General features: G+C 45.5%; 1 non-coding gene across 1 annotated transcript; it reads right to left on the bottom strand.

Annotated features, from left to right (window-relative positions):
* Positions 1–248: 248 nt before the first annotated feature.
* On the bottom strand, positions 249–438 carry LOC144486044 (U2 spliceosomal RNA). The gene has a single exon (XR_013496214.1). It is a non-coding gene; the product is annotated as a U2 spliceosomal RNA (small nuclear RNA).
* Positions 439–17,907: the final 17,469 nt, after the last annotated feature.

Genomic DNA, 17,907 nt, shown 5'->3' with positions numbered 1-17,907 from the left:
ATGAAAGAAGTTGTTTCAATTTTAAACATATTCTATTTGAATTTGGTGAGTGAGATGTCCATTATGTGGAGCTGTCTGAGTCTTTTATCTTTGGAATATGTTGAAAACAGGAAGAGTTTGGCTTTTAAATTCTTTTTTAAATCCAATTCAATCAAATCAAGTCCAATTCAGAGTCTCAACAAGTTGAGACACTCCCGATCCAAGCTGACAAGACGGGGCTCTGACCTCCTGTCTGGGGCTTGATCTACATGATCCAAGCTGATTGGAGTAGGCATTGCACTTCCTCCAAGGCTTGATCTCATTTGCATCTTCGCCAAAAGGCCGAGATGCCGCTTTTAAAAATTACTTCAAATGAAGCTAAAATGCAACCTTATGACTTCAACCAAGTACAGCATGTCGACACTACACTTGATCTGAGCCAAAAGGCCAAGAAGAGTTTGGCTTTGCTTTAATGATGTTTGGTGGTGATTGTGTGATATGAAATTTCTCCATACCTTGGCTTTGTATTGAAAAGAACCAGGTTTCAGCGAGTTCCTGATATTTAAACAAACCAATTAGAAACCAAGGAGTATTCTGTGATTGTCAAAGATTGTGTGATTTGTTCACATTTCCATTGATCTGGAAATGGATTCCAATGTTTTTTTTTCCGGATTGTTATGGTTATGTCTAAACTGTGTTGCTGCTTCACGCGATTTGTGAATCTGATCACCTGAAGCCCTAAACTCCTCGAAAGCATTCAGATACTTGAATTCTATAGACTGATTTGAAAACACATTGTTCTGATCAGAATGCAGAACCTGACACTGAGCTGTGGTGAAATTAATTTCCAATTTGAATACCCAATTTGCAAGTTTATAATTTATTAATAATGTGTTATTGTGTTGAGTTGTATTCTTCCACTCTGATCATTCTCATTCTCAGTTTGGATTGGTTTGTAAATTTTGAAATTATCACTTTGCTTCCTGATTCCATACTGCTTATATAAATGGTGAAGGACAGTGATCCCAGTGCTGATCCTTGTGGAAAACCACTCCCCCACCCCCCCCCCCCCTCCCAGCAATCAGAGAAAATCCCTTTCCTCCGGCTTCCTGTGTTGTGTCTTTGTAACCAGCTTCTCGTCATTCTGCTGCTGGTCCTCTAACTCCACTTGTCCTGAGATTACTGAAGTCTGTTATGTGTTAACTTACTGAAGGCATCTAGAAACACCATATCATTCCTGATAATTGCTAAAATTATTAAATGAAATCTGTCAAGAATGATCTTAATTTTGGAATATGTGCTGAATGTTCTTTATCACAGCCTCTGTTACTTTTTCAGTCTTTTGAAGTTAGTTCATTTATTGTTTTTATGTTGAGGTTGTGACTGGACAACTGCTCTTTGGATTTTTTTAAATTTTAATTTCTGTTTAAATTCAAGAAAAAACATAATCCTTCTATTGTTTACCATTCCAGTGGGTAACTTCTAATGATCAGATGCTTAAGAAGACAGGCATGACAATTTTCTTTATTAGCTGATGTATAGAAGACAGAAGCAGAGAGGTCATGATGGAGATGTGTGAAACGCTGTCATTTCAGAAATCGTGCTGGTCATCCTGCACAGTAAGATCCCACAATCACATTGCAATGTGGCAGCAGCCACATTTAAAACACAATCGTCGGTGTGAATTGGTGAAAAGCTAAAACACACCATCACAGATTCACCCTCAGTAACACAATCACTGTTTACAAAAACAACCTTTTGGGAGGAGGAAGTGATTGATTAAGGAAAGAAAAATAGAGTATGAAAGTAATCTACAGTAGAACATAACAACTGACTTGAAAATATGTCTATCGGTATGTAATGAGAAACAGATTGACAAACTAGGACATTTGCAGTCAGAAATGGGAGATCCCATAACGGGGAACAAAGTAATAGCCGAGGAATTAAATCGTACATTGCTTCGATCTTCAGAAAGGAAGACATAAATAGTGTACAAAAAGTACAGAGAGGAACACGTTTTAGAGAGAAGCTGAAGGAAATTTGAATTTGTAGAGAAATTGTTTTGGGGAAAATGATGGGATTGAAGGTGCATAAATCTCTCGGTCCTGATAATCTTAGAAACCCTACAGCACAGAAAGAGGCCATTCGGCCCATCGAGTCTGCACCGACCACAATCCCACCCAGGCCCTACCCCCATACCTCTGGATAATTACCCACTAATCCCTCTAACCTATGCATCCCAGGACATTAAGGGCAAATTTTTAGCATGGCCAATCAACCTAACCCGCACATCTTTGGACTGCGGGAGGAAACCGGAGCACCCGGAGGAAACCGGCACAGACACGAGGAGAATGTGTAAACTCCACACAGACAGTGACCCAAGCCGGGAATCGAACCCAGGTCCCTGCAGCTGTGAAGCAGCAGTGCTAACCACTGTGCTACCGTGCCGCCCACATCTTCATCCCAGAGTACTTAAGGAAGTGTTCCTGGGAATAGCAGATCCAATGATGGTTATTTTCCAATTTTATTGGATTCTGGGCTGGTTCCTACAGATTGGAGAGTAGCTCATGCAAAACCGGTATTCAGACACGACTGAAGAGAGAAGGAAGTGACTATGGACCAGTGAGCCTTAAGTCGGTGCTGGGGAAGTCGCAAAAGTCAAATTTCAAGGAATTCATAACTCGGCATTTGGAAGGCAGTGCCATAATCAGACAAAGTCAGCATGGATTTACAAAAGGGAAATCACGATTGGAATATCTTGGAATTGTTTGAGGTGGAACTAGTAGAGTTGACCGAGGGGAACCAGTGGGTGTGGTTTATTTAGTCTTCCAGAAGGGTTACTCAATGCATCATCATGGGGCGGCACGGTTGCACAGTGGTTATCACTGCTGCTTCACAGCTCCAGGGACCTGGGTTCGATTCCCGGCTTGGGTCTTTGTCTGTGTGGAGTTTGCACATTGTCTGCGTGGGTTTCCTCCGGGTGCTCCGGTTTCCTCCCACAGTCCAAAGATGTGCGGGTTAGGTTGATTGGCCATGCTAAAATTGCCCCTTAGTGTCCTGGGATGCGTGGGTTAGCGGGTAAACTATGTAGGGATATCCCCCATATCCCTACATAGTTTACCCGCTAACCCACGCATCCCAGGACACTAAGGGGCAATTTTAGCATGGCCAATCAACCTAACCCGCACATCTTTGGACTGTGGGCGTGGGTCGGATTGTGGTCGGTGCAGACTCGATGGGCCGAATGGCCTCTTTCTGTACTGTAGGGTTTCTATGATTTTTATGATTCTATGATCTCCAAATTTGCAGATGGTGCAAAGCTGGGAGGGAGGGTGAACTTTGAGGAGGATGCAGAGCATATTCAGCGTGATTTGGACAGGCTGACTGTGTGGCCGTATGCAGATAGCAGATGCAGTCTATTTTGAGGAAGTCGACTCTGGCAGGAATATTAGGAAGGCAAGTTATTATTGAATGGGTGTAAATTGAGGGACGTGGATTCTCATCTATACCTTGGTCTCCTCGTGCATCATTGACTACAGGGAACCAGGCAGGTACAGCAGGCAGTGATGGAGCCAAGTGGTCTGTAAGCTTTCATAGCGAGATGATTCCTATTTAGGGGTAGGGATGATTTGCTGCAATTTATAAAGGATTGGTGAGGCCACACCTGGAGAATTGTGTACAGTTTTGGTGTCCTGATCTGAGGAAGGATGTCCTTGCTATAGAGGAAGTACAGCGACGGTTTACCAGGCTGATTTCTGGGATGACAGGTCTTTCATATGAGGAGAGATTAGGTTGGTTAGGATTATATTCAATGGAAATTTGTAGAGTGAGAGGGAACCTCAGAGAAACGTATTAAATTCTAACATAATGAGGCAGGGTCGATTCAGAAAGAATGTTGCCAATGGTGGGGGAGTCGAGAACTAGGGGTCATAGTTTTAGGATGAGGGACAAACCTTTTGGAACTGAGTGAGGAGAAATTTATTCAGTCAGAGTGTGGTAAATGTGTGGAATTCACTGCCACCGAATGTTGTTAAGTCAAATTAAATCAGAATAGTGAGAGGGGAACTCATAGAAACTTATAAAATTTAAACACGATTAGACAGGGTCGATTCAGAAAGGATGTTACCAATGGTGGGGGAGTCCACAACTGGCTGTCTTAGTTTGTTGATAAGGGAAAACCTTTTTAGAACTGAGGGGAGGAGACATTTCTTCAGTCAGAGGGTGTGAATGTGTGGAATTCACAGGCGTTCTGTGATTTCAACAATAAATTAGATGCAGCTCGAGGGGGTGAAGGGATCAAAGATTTGGGGTAAGGAGGAATCAAGATATTACATTTGATGATCAGCCACAATAAAAATGAATGGTGGCAAAGGCTCCTACTCATGCTTCTAGTTTATATGCTTCAATGTCTGGGTGGCTCGGCTGGAATAAAACAGTGGAGGACCTTACCACGTACCCTATCCACGTAAACTTACCACGTACCCTTCCCCTCTCACTCCCCGAAGAATATTTATCTTCTCACCTCTCCCTTCCTCTCGGGCTTCTCTCTCTCTCCTTCTCCCTCTCTCTCTTTCTCTCTCTTGCACCCTCCTCTTTTTCTCTCTCTCCTTCACTGATAACACACTCTAACGAGAACGTTGGGTGAGAGAGTTGGAAAACCGAATATTGCATCCTGAGTGGATTGAATTGACGTGGCTGCTGCAGTTTTATTTAACGATTCATCGATTCATCTCATAAAATTAAACACAGCAACTGTATGGAATGACGCCAATGGAAAAGACATCCTGAGACCCCTGAGATTAGGCCTTGAATTGAGGGCCCAGTCACCGAGAATGCAATAAACCTTGTGGACAAAGAACAGGATTCTCCTCACCCCAGTGACACAGAACTATGCTTTCCAGCCTCAAAATATCCAACACACAGATGGAAGGGGCAAGAGGGAAAAGCGAACCACTGTTCTCCACCATCTGTCCCATCCGCACACTCCTCATATATCCCACACAATAAAACAAAAAGCAATGGGATTTTACTTTCCATTAATTTTAGGGTGCAACATTGAAGCAAATGGATGGAGAGAGAGAGGAAAAGTTGTGGTGACAGAGGCAGAGATATTGAACCCACTTCCCTACCCACTCCCCTCAAATAATAAATCCTCCAACTCTCACCACTCTATCTAAAAACGCAAGCGGGTCACAGGGATTGAGAACAAGCCTTATCAAGGCCAGGGGTTTGATTTTTATCACCTCCTCCCTCCCATGTGCTTTATCGTCACTGAGCTAATTTGCCTTTTAAGTTGTGTGGTTACAATTTGCAGTTCTGTATATGCTGCAGGCCATTGATGCACGGCAAGATCCCATGGGCAGCAATGTTTCCACACCGCCCAACCGAGTCGTCAAGTGGCTACAACCTCAATCGGGAAGACGCTGTTCATTTCCTCAGGATACATTTCAAAACAGGCTGTCTCAGGATTGGACTGTTTAAACATCACACTTTCTGGAAAGATGTGACAGGGACATCAGCAGTTACTGCACACAGAAAACCTCTACCCCCAAATCCTGTGCCGTTTTCCCTCCACCCCAACTCCACAACGTTCAACTATCTCTCCGCCTGTTTAACCTGATCCTCCCTTTTCTCTCTCGCTCCGTAACATCAGCCCTTCCTCAGTCTGTTTCCCCACTCACTCACTGCCTCTCTCACAAGCCACACAATGGAGATACAGAGACACAGATAGAGAGACAGTTTCATGAGAAAGAGGTTGATGCCCTTTTAACGAGCCATGTCAAATTCCCGCAGTGGAACACCTTGCTTTGTAATCAGTTAAATGTGTGTGGGAAGGTGTGAACTGTTCTTCATTAACATTTAATGGTTAACTAACAGAAATATTTGGCACTCACTTTAAGTGAACAATTAACAATTTCATTATTTAACCAACAGGGAACTTTAGTTAAGGAAGGAACATTGTGAATGAAGTAAGATGCTACTGGAATGCTGTTCAAATAAATACAAGGACCATTCATTAACAGAAAAAAAGAACAAAACATGGTCACTCGCAAAAATGTATACAATTTGGTTTTGTGGCTTTGGAAAACATTTGGTATTCGTCTTTGTATTCCGCTGCCTGCAAGATATTTCTGATTCAGGTCGATAGATGGAGAGGTCTATTAAGTGAAATTCAAAGCTGGAGGGAGCTGCTTTTTCCCTCTCTCGGCTATGAGAGGTGGGAGCCCTTCAGTTGAACTGCAGGCAGGCAGTTGATCCCCTGCTTTTATAACGGTGATGACCTATGAATTTTCCTGCACCAGGATTCATCTCATCTTGTCAAGAACATAAATTAACATTTGACAGCTTACAGATAGCTGAGTGTCTTCTTTGAACTGACAGGCTGAACTCAAAATTCAAAAGCCTGCAAAACATGTTACTGAGGCAACCTTGATGCTTGGTCTTTGCTACAAATCTTGCAGCCTTGGTGCTCTGTCTGTACCTGCATTTTAAGCCTCCAAGCATTGACACGAGTCCAAATTTAAAGGGACACAAAACCTTTTAAAGGGACCACACTTCACAAACACAGCTTCGCAACACCAGACATAGAGCGAGAGCTCCGACAAACACCACCACAGCAAACTGTATTCAAATAGAACCCTGTGCATTTCATTTCATGCTCACATTTATCTCTCTGCCTCAGACACATTTTTCATTCCACAATTTGACCCGCTTCTAGTAAAAGAACTTTCATTCCAGGTTATCCAGAATTATTTAGAGTGATCAGATTAATTTTTAATCTGACTTCACTGCTGTTAATTTAGAGATTTCTGATGCAACTTGTGCACAGGAAAATCCAAAGCACAGAGGCAGTTTGAAAATTCAGTTCAAAGTTTATGATTGTTTTCTGTGTGTGTGTTTCTTGTTTTAATGTACATACTGAGGCTGGAATATTGGTCACACAGTAAGATCCCGCAGGCAGCAATGTGAATGTCCGCTCAGTCCTCTGCAGAAAGTGTTCATGAACTCCCTCACTCCCATTTTGCAAGTTTAAGCATCTTTATATTCAAGGCCTTGGAACCTTCTTTGCAGTTCGTGAACTATTTTCAAAGAGGATGATCATTGTTCCAAGGCAGGCAAAAGGCCCATGACAGTGCATGCACAGCCAGATCCCACAGCAGCTATGTTGTGAAACTAATCGAATGAGACACAGACATTTCCCTGCCTCCATCCGCACACCTTCTGTGAGATCCTTCCTTCACTGCACCCAATAAAAAGCCCCACACACCAACGCTCTGTGTGTGTGCATTGTCCCAAGTCTGGAGAATTCCTTTCACTTCCCTGGAAAGATGAAACTCTCTCTTAACACTGAGACAACCTTTTAAAACAAGTTCTGCAGCAAGATCGCATAAGGTGCAGTTAGCAGTGTGGGGTGTCTTTTACACTGTTTAATGGAATGTACCCCTGAAAAGTGTGAGCTGGTACACTTTTGAAGGAGTAATTTGACAAGGAAGTACTCAGTGAATGTTCGGACCCCAGGAAGATCTATGGCAGAATGTGACCTTGGCGTATTTGACCACAGATTTTTGAAAGCAGAAGTGCATGTGAGTAAGGTGGTGAAAATGGCATTTGGGACACTTGCCTTTATCAATCGAGGGAATGTTAACAAAAGCAGGGAAGTAATGTTGGAATTGTATAGATCTTTGGTGTGGCCCCAGCTGGAGTACTGCGTGATGTTCTGGAGGGGGTGCAGAGGAGATTCACCAAGATGCTGCCTTGGATGGAAGATCTACGTTGTGAAAAGAGGTTGCGTTATATTAACGATATTGACGTTATAGCAAAGAAGACTGAGGGGCGATCTGATCGATGTGTACAAGATTATGAGGGACATGGACAGATTGGGTAAGGAGCAACTGTTCCCCTTATCTGAAGGGTCTATCACGAGGAGACACTGGTTCACGGTGAGGGCAAGGAGGTTTTGGGGGATGTGAGAAAATAATTTTTTACCCAGAGGATGGCGACAGTCTGGAATGTGCTGCCTGGGAGGGTGGTGGAGGCGAGTTGCCTCACATCCTTTAAAAGGATTCTGGATGAGCACTTGCCACATCATAACATTCAGGGCTCTGGACCAAGTGCTGGAAGTTGGGGTGAGATGGGATTTCAGGTGTTTCTAATGTGTTAGGGCAGACTGGACGGGCTGAAATGCCTCTTCTGCACTGTCTGATTCTAATATTCTATAACCTCTCATTCTTGGTTCTCCTCATTCTCTCTCACTCTTTCGTTCCCTCAATTTTTTCCATTCAGACAGAAAGATTGAAATGGAGAGAGAGAGTTCCACAGAGAGAATCTTCGAAACCTGAATTAAAATGCTAGCCCTGCTCCATCCTGCCCACCCCTGTCCCCTCTCAGTCTCTAGAAGCCGCTCAACTCCCTCTTTCAGTTTGGGAAGCGGCTGCTGATTCCTTCAGTACACTTTTTAAATCCTCTCAGACTGTCTGACAGGGTTTGAGTGGAGCTGCAGCTCGTGACTACACACTGGAGACCCTCACATCCTGTTTCTCTTTCTCAAATGCTCTCCCTCCATCACCACCTCTGCTTTGACTTTCCACTGCCCTCGGGCCTGCCTCTGTCTCTGTTCCACCCCTCCTTCTCTTTTCTCCTCCTGCCGCTATCGCTCGCTCTCATTGTAAAGATGGATGTTTTTATCTAGGGCCAGGTCTTTGCAACCACACTCACCACCTTTTACTCCATCCCTCCTTCTAACTTCCTATTTCTGTCCATATCTCTGCTTCTTTCCCTCTCTTTCATGTGCACTGTGTTGAAAGGAGCGATGCAATATTTCTGAGCCACACTGCCAATAACCACAAATCATATTACTGTAAGGGGGTGGGAAGAACCACCTTATCTGGGGGTCTCCAGTTAGGAATCATTGCACAGCTTCCTGTCTCTGGAGAATAGCCTCAGTCAGAGCCCTGAGATTCCTTATTTACAGAAATCAATCAATAGATCAATAAATCAATTAATTTATTAATTAATAACTACTGGGAGGCACATTTTAAAACGTCTACCATAGGAATGGACACAGCTTGTTCCCAATTTAAAGAGGGGAGTTTATCTTTTTCTGTTACTGAGGGGATATGTATCCAAACTTAGAATTCACATAACGCTGGGTGGAGGATTACACCAAGCGCGAGGTTGGGGGAATGAAATGTCTCTTCCCCCCGCCCGCCCCCCCCCCCCCGCCCCACTTTGTCCTCTCTGGATATGGTCACAGTGCTGCCCATGGGATTATGCTGTGCTTCAAAGCCCCACAAAGAAACCTGGAAAGGGAGAGGGAGAGATTCTGGAGGGAGGTGAACAGAAATGGGGAGAAAGCGAGATGTAGAGAGCAATGCTGGGGTAAGACAGAGAGATATGGGGAGAAACAGGAGGAGAGAGAGAACAATTGGAGAGCGATAGGGAGATATGGGGTAAAGCTATAATGTGAATGAAGAATGGAAATGCACTGGATAAGAGAGAAGTCCGGATAGAGGGGAATAAAGCTGGTCGTAGAGAAGAAGCGTTTAGGAAGAGATAGATAGGGAAGCAAAGGAGAAGGCATAGAGAGAGGGAGAGGAGAAAGGAAAAAAGAGACAGACAGAGGATATAATCTGGAAATTAGATGCAGAAAGGCTGCGGAGGGGAGTCAGAATGGGGAGGAAATTTGGAGAGGGGAAGTTAAATAGAAAAATCCTGAATTGAATTCCAACTCCATCAGCTGACCAGTCCAGAGACGTGTTAAATCCGGGGTGGGCTCTGATAATTGGGTGCAGGAAGGGATGGCAGATTCTATTGCCAATCTCTGGTATACCTCTGTCTAATTGGGAAACCATACCAGTCTGAAATAATCCTGTAAAACAGATCAGATGAGAAATCCAATCTCTCTGAAATATTTGAATGATCAGTATTTGCAGATTTGCTCCATCAAAGTGAGAGAAGTATAATTCACAGCTTCCTGTCCCCCAGTCCCTACTTAACCAGCGGTGTTATATTGGCGACTTTCCAATCTGCAATGTTAATCTCTAACACAACTCCTCCAACAACACCGCCACCCCGGGAACCCCATTGGATTGATGCCAAAATTCTCTCCTTACTGTCGGTTCACACATGGAGAACGTTTACTCACTAATTTCCTGGCTCTTGTCCCTTTTTCACTGACAGTTAATTTACTGGGAATTGTGATCCTGAGTCGGGGAAAGTGTGGCCTCTCCACCTGCACCACTCGCTACCTGGTGTCCATGGCAGCGGCGGATCTACTGTACATCATCATTCACCCCATTCTCAACAAAGTAATTGATTATTATGTTCCCCTGAATTTCCTGGACCACCCCTCTGTGTGTCGTGTTCACACTGTCCTGCGGGCTGGAGCCACAGACTGTTCTGTCTGGTTCACTGTCACTTTCTCCTTTGATCGATTTGTGGCCATTCGCTGCCAGAAACTGAAAACTAAATATTGCACTGGGAAAACTGCGGCTGTGGTTCTGGCAACAACCGGCATCCTGCTCTATGTGAAAAGCATCCCCCTGTACTTTACAATTCATTCTTACTGGATAGTCCAAACTGCCCAGTGGTTCTGTCTGACAAAGCCAAGCTACTGGACTGATCCTGGCTGGCATATATTTTCCTGGTTTGATCAGGTTTTAACCCCATTGCTCCCATTCGGTTTAATCCTGTTGATTAACGCTCTGACAGTCAGACACATTTTGGTGACCAGTCGAGTCCGGAAGGGACTGAGGGCTCAGAGTCAGGGAGAGAATCGCAGAGACCCCGAGATGGAGAGCAGAAGGAAGTCAATGATTTTACTCTTCAGCATATCCGGAGCTTTCATTCTCCTCTGGTCAGTGTATATTGCATTTTTTATCTATTCGAAAGTGAAAGGATTAACTTTCGCCACTGATCCTGAGTTCACGTTTCAAGAAGTCGGATATATGCTGCGGGATTTAAATTGCTGCATAAACACAATTATTTACACGGTGACTCAATCCAAGTTCAGGGAGCAGATCAGGATCGCGGTGAAATATCCGCTCACATCAATTATTCAATTAATGAAGAAACAAAACTGACTGACAGCCAATGGGAGACTGGGATCATTAACAAACCGCCTCAGCCAATCAGAGACCGGATGACCGCCTGAGCCAATCAGGGACTGGATTGCTCACTGAACATCTCAGCCAATCAGAGACAGGGATCACAACTGACAGCCTCAGCCAATCAGAGACCGGATTGCTAACTGACAGCCTCTGCCAATCAGAGACCGGGATCACTAACTGACAGCCTCAACCAATCAGAGACTGGATTGCTAACTGACAGCCTCAGCCAATCAGAGATTGGATTGCTAACTGACCGGCTCAGCCAATCAGAGACTGGTTTGCTAACTGACCACCTCAGCCAATCAGAGTCTGTGTGTGTGTGCGTGTGTGTGTGTGTCTGTCAGTGTCTGTGTGTGTGTGTCTGTCAGTGTCTGTGTGTCAGAGTGTGTGTGTCTGTCAGTGTCTATGCCTGTCAGTGTCTGTGTGTGTGTCTGTTAGTGTCTGAGTGTGTGTCTGTAAGAGTCTGTGTGTGTGTCTGTTAGTGTCTGAGTGTGTGTCTGTAAGAATCTATGTGTGTGTCTGTCAGTGTCTGAGTGTGTGTCTGTAAGAGTCTGTGTGTGTGTCTGTCAGTGTATGTGTGTGTGTCTGTCAGTGTCTATGTGTGTGTGTCTGTATGTGTGTCTGTCAGTGTTTGTGTGTGTGTGTCTGTCAGTGTCTGTGTGTGTGTCTGTCAGAGTCTGTGTGTGTCTGTCAGTGTCTTTGTGTGTGTATCTGTCAGTGTCTATGTGTGTGTCTGTCAGAGTCTGTGTGTGTCTGTCAGTGTCTTTGTGTGTGTATCTGTCAGTGTCTAAGTGTGTGTGTCTGTCAGTGTCTATGTGTGTGTGTCTGTCAGAGTCTGCATGTGTGTGTCTGTCAGACTCTGTGTGTGTGTGTGTCTGTCAGTGTCTGTGTGTGTCTGTCAGTGTCTGTGTGCGTGTGTCTGTCAGAGTCTGTGTGTGTGTCTGTCAGAGTCTGTGTGTGTCTGTCAGTGTCTTTGTGTGTGTATCTGTCAGTGTCTAAGTGTGTGTGTCTGTCAGTGTCTATGTGTGTGTGTCTGTCAGAGTCTGCATGTGTGTGTCTGTCAGACTCTGTGTGTGTGTGTGTCTGTCAGTGTCTGTGTGTGTCTGTCAGTGTCTGTGTGCGTGTGTCTGTCAGAGTCTGTGTGTGTGCGGCCGTCAGAGTCTGTGTGTGTGTCTGTCAGTGTCTGTGTGTGTGCGGCCGTCAGAGTCTGTGTGTGTGTCTGTCAGTGTCTGTGTGTGTTTCTGTCAGAGTCTGTGTGTGTGTCTGTCAGAGTCTGCGTGTGGGCGGCCGTCAGAGTCTGTGTGTGTGTCTGTCAGTATCTGTGTGTGTTTCTGTCAGAGGCTGTGTGTGTGTCTGTCAGTGTCTGTGTGTGTGCCTATTAGTGTCTGTGTGTGTGTGTCTGTCAGTGTCCATGTGTGTTTCTGTCAGAGTCTGTGTGTGTGTGTCTGTCAGAGTCGGTGTGTGTGTGTCTGTAAGAGTCTGTGTGTGTGTCTGTCAGTGTCTGTGTGTGTGTCTGACAGAGTCTGTGTGTGTGTGTCTGTCAGAGTCTGTGTGTGTGTGTCTGTCAGAGTCTGTCTGTGTGTCTGTCAGTCTCTGTGTGTGTGTGTCTGACAGTGTCTGTTTGTGTGTGTCTGTCAGAGACTTTGTGTGTGTGTCTGTCTGAGTCTGTGTGTGTGTGTGTGTGTCTGTCAGTGTTTGTATGTGTGTCTGTCAGAGTCTGTGTGTATGTGTGTGTGTCTGTCAGAGTCTGTGCGTGTGTCTGCCAGTGTCTATGTGTGTGTGTCTGTCAGTATCTGTGTGTGTGTGTCTGTCAGAGACTGTGTGTGTGTCTGTCAGAGTCTGCGTGTGTGTGTGTCTGTGTGTGTGTGTGTCTGTCAGTGTCTGTCTGTGTGTCTGTCAATGTCTCTGTCTATCTGTCTGTCAGTATCTATGTGTGTGTGTGTGCGTGTCTTTCAGTATCTATGTGTGTGTCGGTGCCTGTCAATGTCTGTGTCTATGTGTGTGTCAGTGTGCATCCCTGTGTGTTTAGGGGTCAGTGTGTGTATCTGTGTTTGTATCAGTGTGTGTGTGTGTGTGTGTACCTGTATGTGTGAGTGTCAATTTGTTTGCATATCAGCGTGTATCTGTGTGTGTCTATCAGTGTGTATCTGTGTTTGTGTCTATCAGTGTGTAACTCTGTGTGTGTCTATTAGTGTGTATCAGATTTTGTGTGTCTTTCAGTGTGTATCTGTACAAAGAAGAATAGTACAGCACAGAAAAGAGGCTCTTCAGCCCTCCAAGCCTGTGCCGCTCCTTGGTCCAACTAGACCATTCGTTTGTATCCTTCCATTCCCAGACTGCTCATGTGACTATCCAGGTAAGTCTTAAACGATGCCAGCGTGTCTGCCTCCACCACCCTACTTGGCAGCGCATTCCAGGCCCCCACCACTCTCTGTGTAAAAAACGTCCCTCTGATATCTGAGTTATACCTCGCCCCTCTCACCTTGAACTCGTGATCGTCGCCTCCGACCTGGGAAAAAGCTTCCCACTGTTCACCCTATCTATCCCCTTCATAATCTTGTACACCTCTATTCGGTCTCCCCTCATTCTCCGTCTTTCCAGGGAGAACAACCCCAGTTTACCCAATCTCTCCTCATAGCTAAGACCCTCCTTACCAGGCAGCATCCTGGTAATCCTTCTCTGCACTCTCTCTAAAGCCTCCACGTCCTTCTGGTAGTGTGGCGACCAGAACTGGACACAGGACTCCAAATGTGGCCTAAGCAGCGTTCGATACAGCTGCAACAGCAGACTCCAGCTTTTATACTCTATACCCCGTCCTATAAAGGCAAGCATACCATATGCCTTCTTCACCACCTTCTCCACCTGTGCTGCCACCTTCAAGGATTTGTGGACTTGCAAACCTAGGTCCCTCTGTGTTTCTATACTCTTGATGGCTCTGCCATTTATTGTATAACTCCCCCCTACATTAGTTCTTCCAAAATGCATCACTTCGCATTTATCCAGATTAAGTTCCATCTGCCATTTCTCCGCCCAATTTCCAGCCTATCTATATCCTGCTGTATTGTCCGACAAAGCTCATCGCTATCTGCAAGTCCAGCCATCTTCGTGTCATCCGCAAACGTGCTGATAACACCAGTTACACCTTCTTCCAAATCATTTATATATATCACAAATAGCAGAGATCCCAGTCCAGAGCCCTGCGGAACACCACGGGTATTTGTGCATATCAGTGCATATCAGTTTTTGTGTGTCCATCAGTGTCTAACAGTGTGTATATCCGTGTGTACGTATGTGTGTGTGCATCAGTGTGTATCTGTGTGCATATCAGTGTGCACCTGTCTGTGTGTGTGTGTCTGTATCTTTGAGTACAATCTATATGTGTGTGTGTGGGTATGTGAGTGTCTGTGCACGTTTGTGTGCATTGTCCCAAATTTGGAGATTTCCCTCCAGTCCTCTGAGGGGTTAAGCTCCCTCTTGAAGCTGAGCCGAGCCCTTTTAAAAACAGGGCAGCATGTGGAAGGAGGGAAAAGAGCTGACCTTCGAGTCCAGATGACGCTTTGTCAAAGCTTTGAGCTTTGAGCTTTAACAAAGGGTCATCTGGACTCGAAACGTCACCTCTTTTCTCTCCTAACAGATGCTTCCAGACCTGCTGAAATTTTCAAGCGGTTTCTTTTTTGGTTTCAGATTCCAGCATCTGCCGTAATTTGTTTTTATCCTTTTAAAAACATGATCCATTAACGCACAGAGATATCACGGAGACTGAGACACGCAGAGTGAGAGAGACAGAGAGAGAGGGAAAGATAGAGAGAGACACATAGAGGGACACGCAGAGAGAGGAACAGAGAGAGAGAGAGAGAGGAACACACAGAGAGAGGCAGACAGAAAGAGACAGACAGAGAGAGTGAGAGTGAGAGCGAGACAGAATGAGACAGCGAGACAGAGTGAGAGAGAGATCGAGACAGAGATTCAGAGTGAGAGAGCAAGGCAGAAACAGCGAAATCCACCCCCACTCCCTCCGAGGAATTACAGTGACAAAAGCCTGAACTTCGAAAACTGAATTGTAAAGGCCTCTGTGCATTGCATTTAATAATTAGATTCATTGCTCTGCCTCTCACCCCAGTTATTTTGGATACACAGCAAACTAATAGACCGTGTGATATTAGAAAATTAATTTTCTCTTTGTCATACACCAGAGGGTTAATATATTTGTGACGAATTGCAAAGCTTGGCTATTTGAACCGCAGGTCTTCAAACTCCAGCACCCCCACCCTCCCCCACCACCTCGATCGGGCAATAAAGCGACAACAACACATGTGAGAGTGGCCTGTGGAACAGGCCTCAGTCCATCATCCTACTCTGGAGAAAAGCTCTGGGCCAAGGGTTCTGAGTCACATTGCAGTCTTGAAAAGTAAAATTCCTGGGAAGAAGAAACAGAGAAAAATAATTAATTAAATGCAAGAAAACATTGCAATTAACCAGCCAGCTCATCACCAATGGGGGGGAATCACACAGACCCTGCTCATCGCTAATGGCGGAATCATACAGACCTCGCTCATCGTCAATGGGGGGAATCACACAGACCCTTTTCATCAACAATCGGGGGAATCACACAGACCTGGCTCATCACCAATGGTGGGAATCACACATACCCAGCTCATCAACAATGGGGGGAATCACACATAGCCAGCTCATCGTCAATGGGGGGAATCACCCAGACACGGCTCATCAACAATGGGGGGAGTCACACAGACCTGGCTCATCATCAATGGGGGGTTTCACACAGACACGGCTCATCACCAGTGGGGGGGATCACACAGACTCAGCCCATCGCCAATGGGGGAATCACACAGAATCAGCCCATCGCCAATGGGGAGAATCACACAGATCCAGCTCATCAGCAATGGAGGGAATCACACAGACCCAGCTCATCATCAATGGGGGGAATCACACAGACCCGGCTCATCGCCAATGGGGGGAATCACACAGACACAGCTCATCACCAATGAGGGAATCGCACAGACGCAGCCCATCGCCAATGGGGGAATCACACAGAATCAGCCCATCGCCAATGGGGAGAATCACACAGACCCGGCCCATCGCCAATGGGTGGAATCACACAGACCCAGCTCATCGCCAATGGGGGTATCACACCGATCCAGCTCATCGTCAATGGGGGGAAACACACAGACCCGGCTCATCACCAAAGGGGGGAATCACACAGACCCGGCTCATCACCAAAGAAGGGAAATCACACAGACTCAGCTGATCGGCAATAGGGGCAATCATACAGACCCAGCTCATCACCAATGGGGGGAATCACACAAAGCAGGCTCGTCGGCAATGGGGGGAATCACACATACCCGGCTCATCGGCAATGGGGGGAATCACACAGATCCGGCTCATCGGCAATGGGGGGAATCACACAGAGCCGGCTCATCGGCAATGGAGGGAATCACACAGACCCGGCTCATCGCCATTGGGGGGAATCACACAGACCCGGCTCATTGGCAATGGGGGGAAATCACACAGACCTGGCTCATTGGAAATGGGCTGGCCAGCGATCGAGCTGGCCGAGAAACTGCAGGCTGACAGATCAGGGCCACTGCACCTGCGCAGAGTTCTGGAACTGTCAGACTCCTGCATGAATAGGCCCTACCCACCGAGCTTTTAATGACATTCACTGTTGTAGCCTCTGCATTGCACAGACTGTGGGAGATTCGAGTCTGACCTTTCAGTGAAAAAAACAACGTGAGTTACACCTGTTTCCCAGTCAATTCTACACTCCGACTTGTTTTGGCAGAAGCGTCCCCTGGGACTTGTATCAGCCAGAGAGTCAACGTCGTTTCTCAAAGGTAGGGGAGTCTAAAACTAGAGGCATAGGATAAGATGCGAGGGGAGAGATACAAAAATATCCAGAGAGGCATTTGTTTTCACACAGAGGGTGATGAGTGTCTGGAACAAGCTGCCAGAGGCAATAGCAGAGGTGGGTACAATTTTGTCTATTAAAAAGCAGTTAGAGAGTTACATAGGTAAGATGGGTATAGCGGGATATGGGCCAAACATGGGCAATTGGGACTAGCTGAGTGGTTAAAAACAGGGTGGCAAGTTGGGCCGAAGGGCCTGTTTCTATGCTGTAAACCTCAATGACTCTCTGACTAACTTTCATAAATATGCGATCTGGAATGTCTCATTACTGAGCAGTCCAGCGACCGCTGTGTACAAATCGTGCTATTTAAATATAATTTATCAAAGAACATTTATAACTTAACTCCATGTCTTTACAGCACCTACTCCAGACCCTTACCACAGAGGCAATGTTTATAATTCGATGTTTTATTATTTTGAATCATGTAAATGCAAAGGAGCAGAATTTTAACAGAAGACCATTCTTTGTGAAGATTTTGAAAACAATTTGTATTCGACAAAAGTTAATTTCACTCCCAAAGGGACTCATTATGGCCAAAATGTTGCATCTGTTACATCAATAGGTCACTTTGTCACAGGTCAACCAATGAGGGTGGAATTATTCGATTTATTATTGTAACAAGTATTAGTATACAGTGAAAAGTATTGTTTCTTGCACGCTTCACAGACAAAGCATCTCGTTCATAGAGAAGGAATGGAGAGGATGCAGAATGTAGTGTTACAGTCATAGCTAGGGTGTCGAGACAGATCCAACTTATTATGAGGTAGGTCCATTCAAATGTCTGACAGCAGCAGGGAAGAAGCTGTTCTTGAGTTGGTTGGTATGTGACTGCAGACTTATGTATCTTTTCCCCGACGGAAGAAGGTGGAAGAGAGAATGTCCGGGGTGCGTGGG

This window comes from Mustelus asterias, unplaced genomic scaffold (assembly GCF_964213995.1).
Source record: "Mustelus asterias unplaced genomic scaffold, sMusAst1.hap1.1 HAP1_SCAFFOLD_277, whole genome shotgun sequence".
NCBI lineage: Eukaryota > Metazoa > Chordata > Chondrichthyes > Carcharhiniformes > Triakidae > Mustelus > Mustelus asterias.
This window is presented reverse-complemented; position numbering and strand designations above follow the sequence as displayed.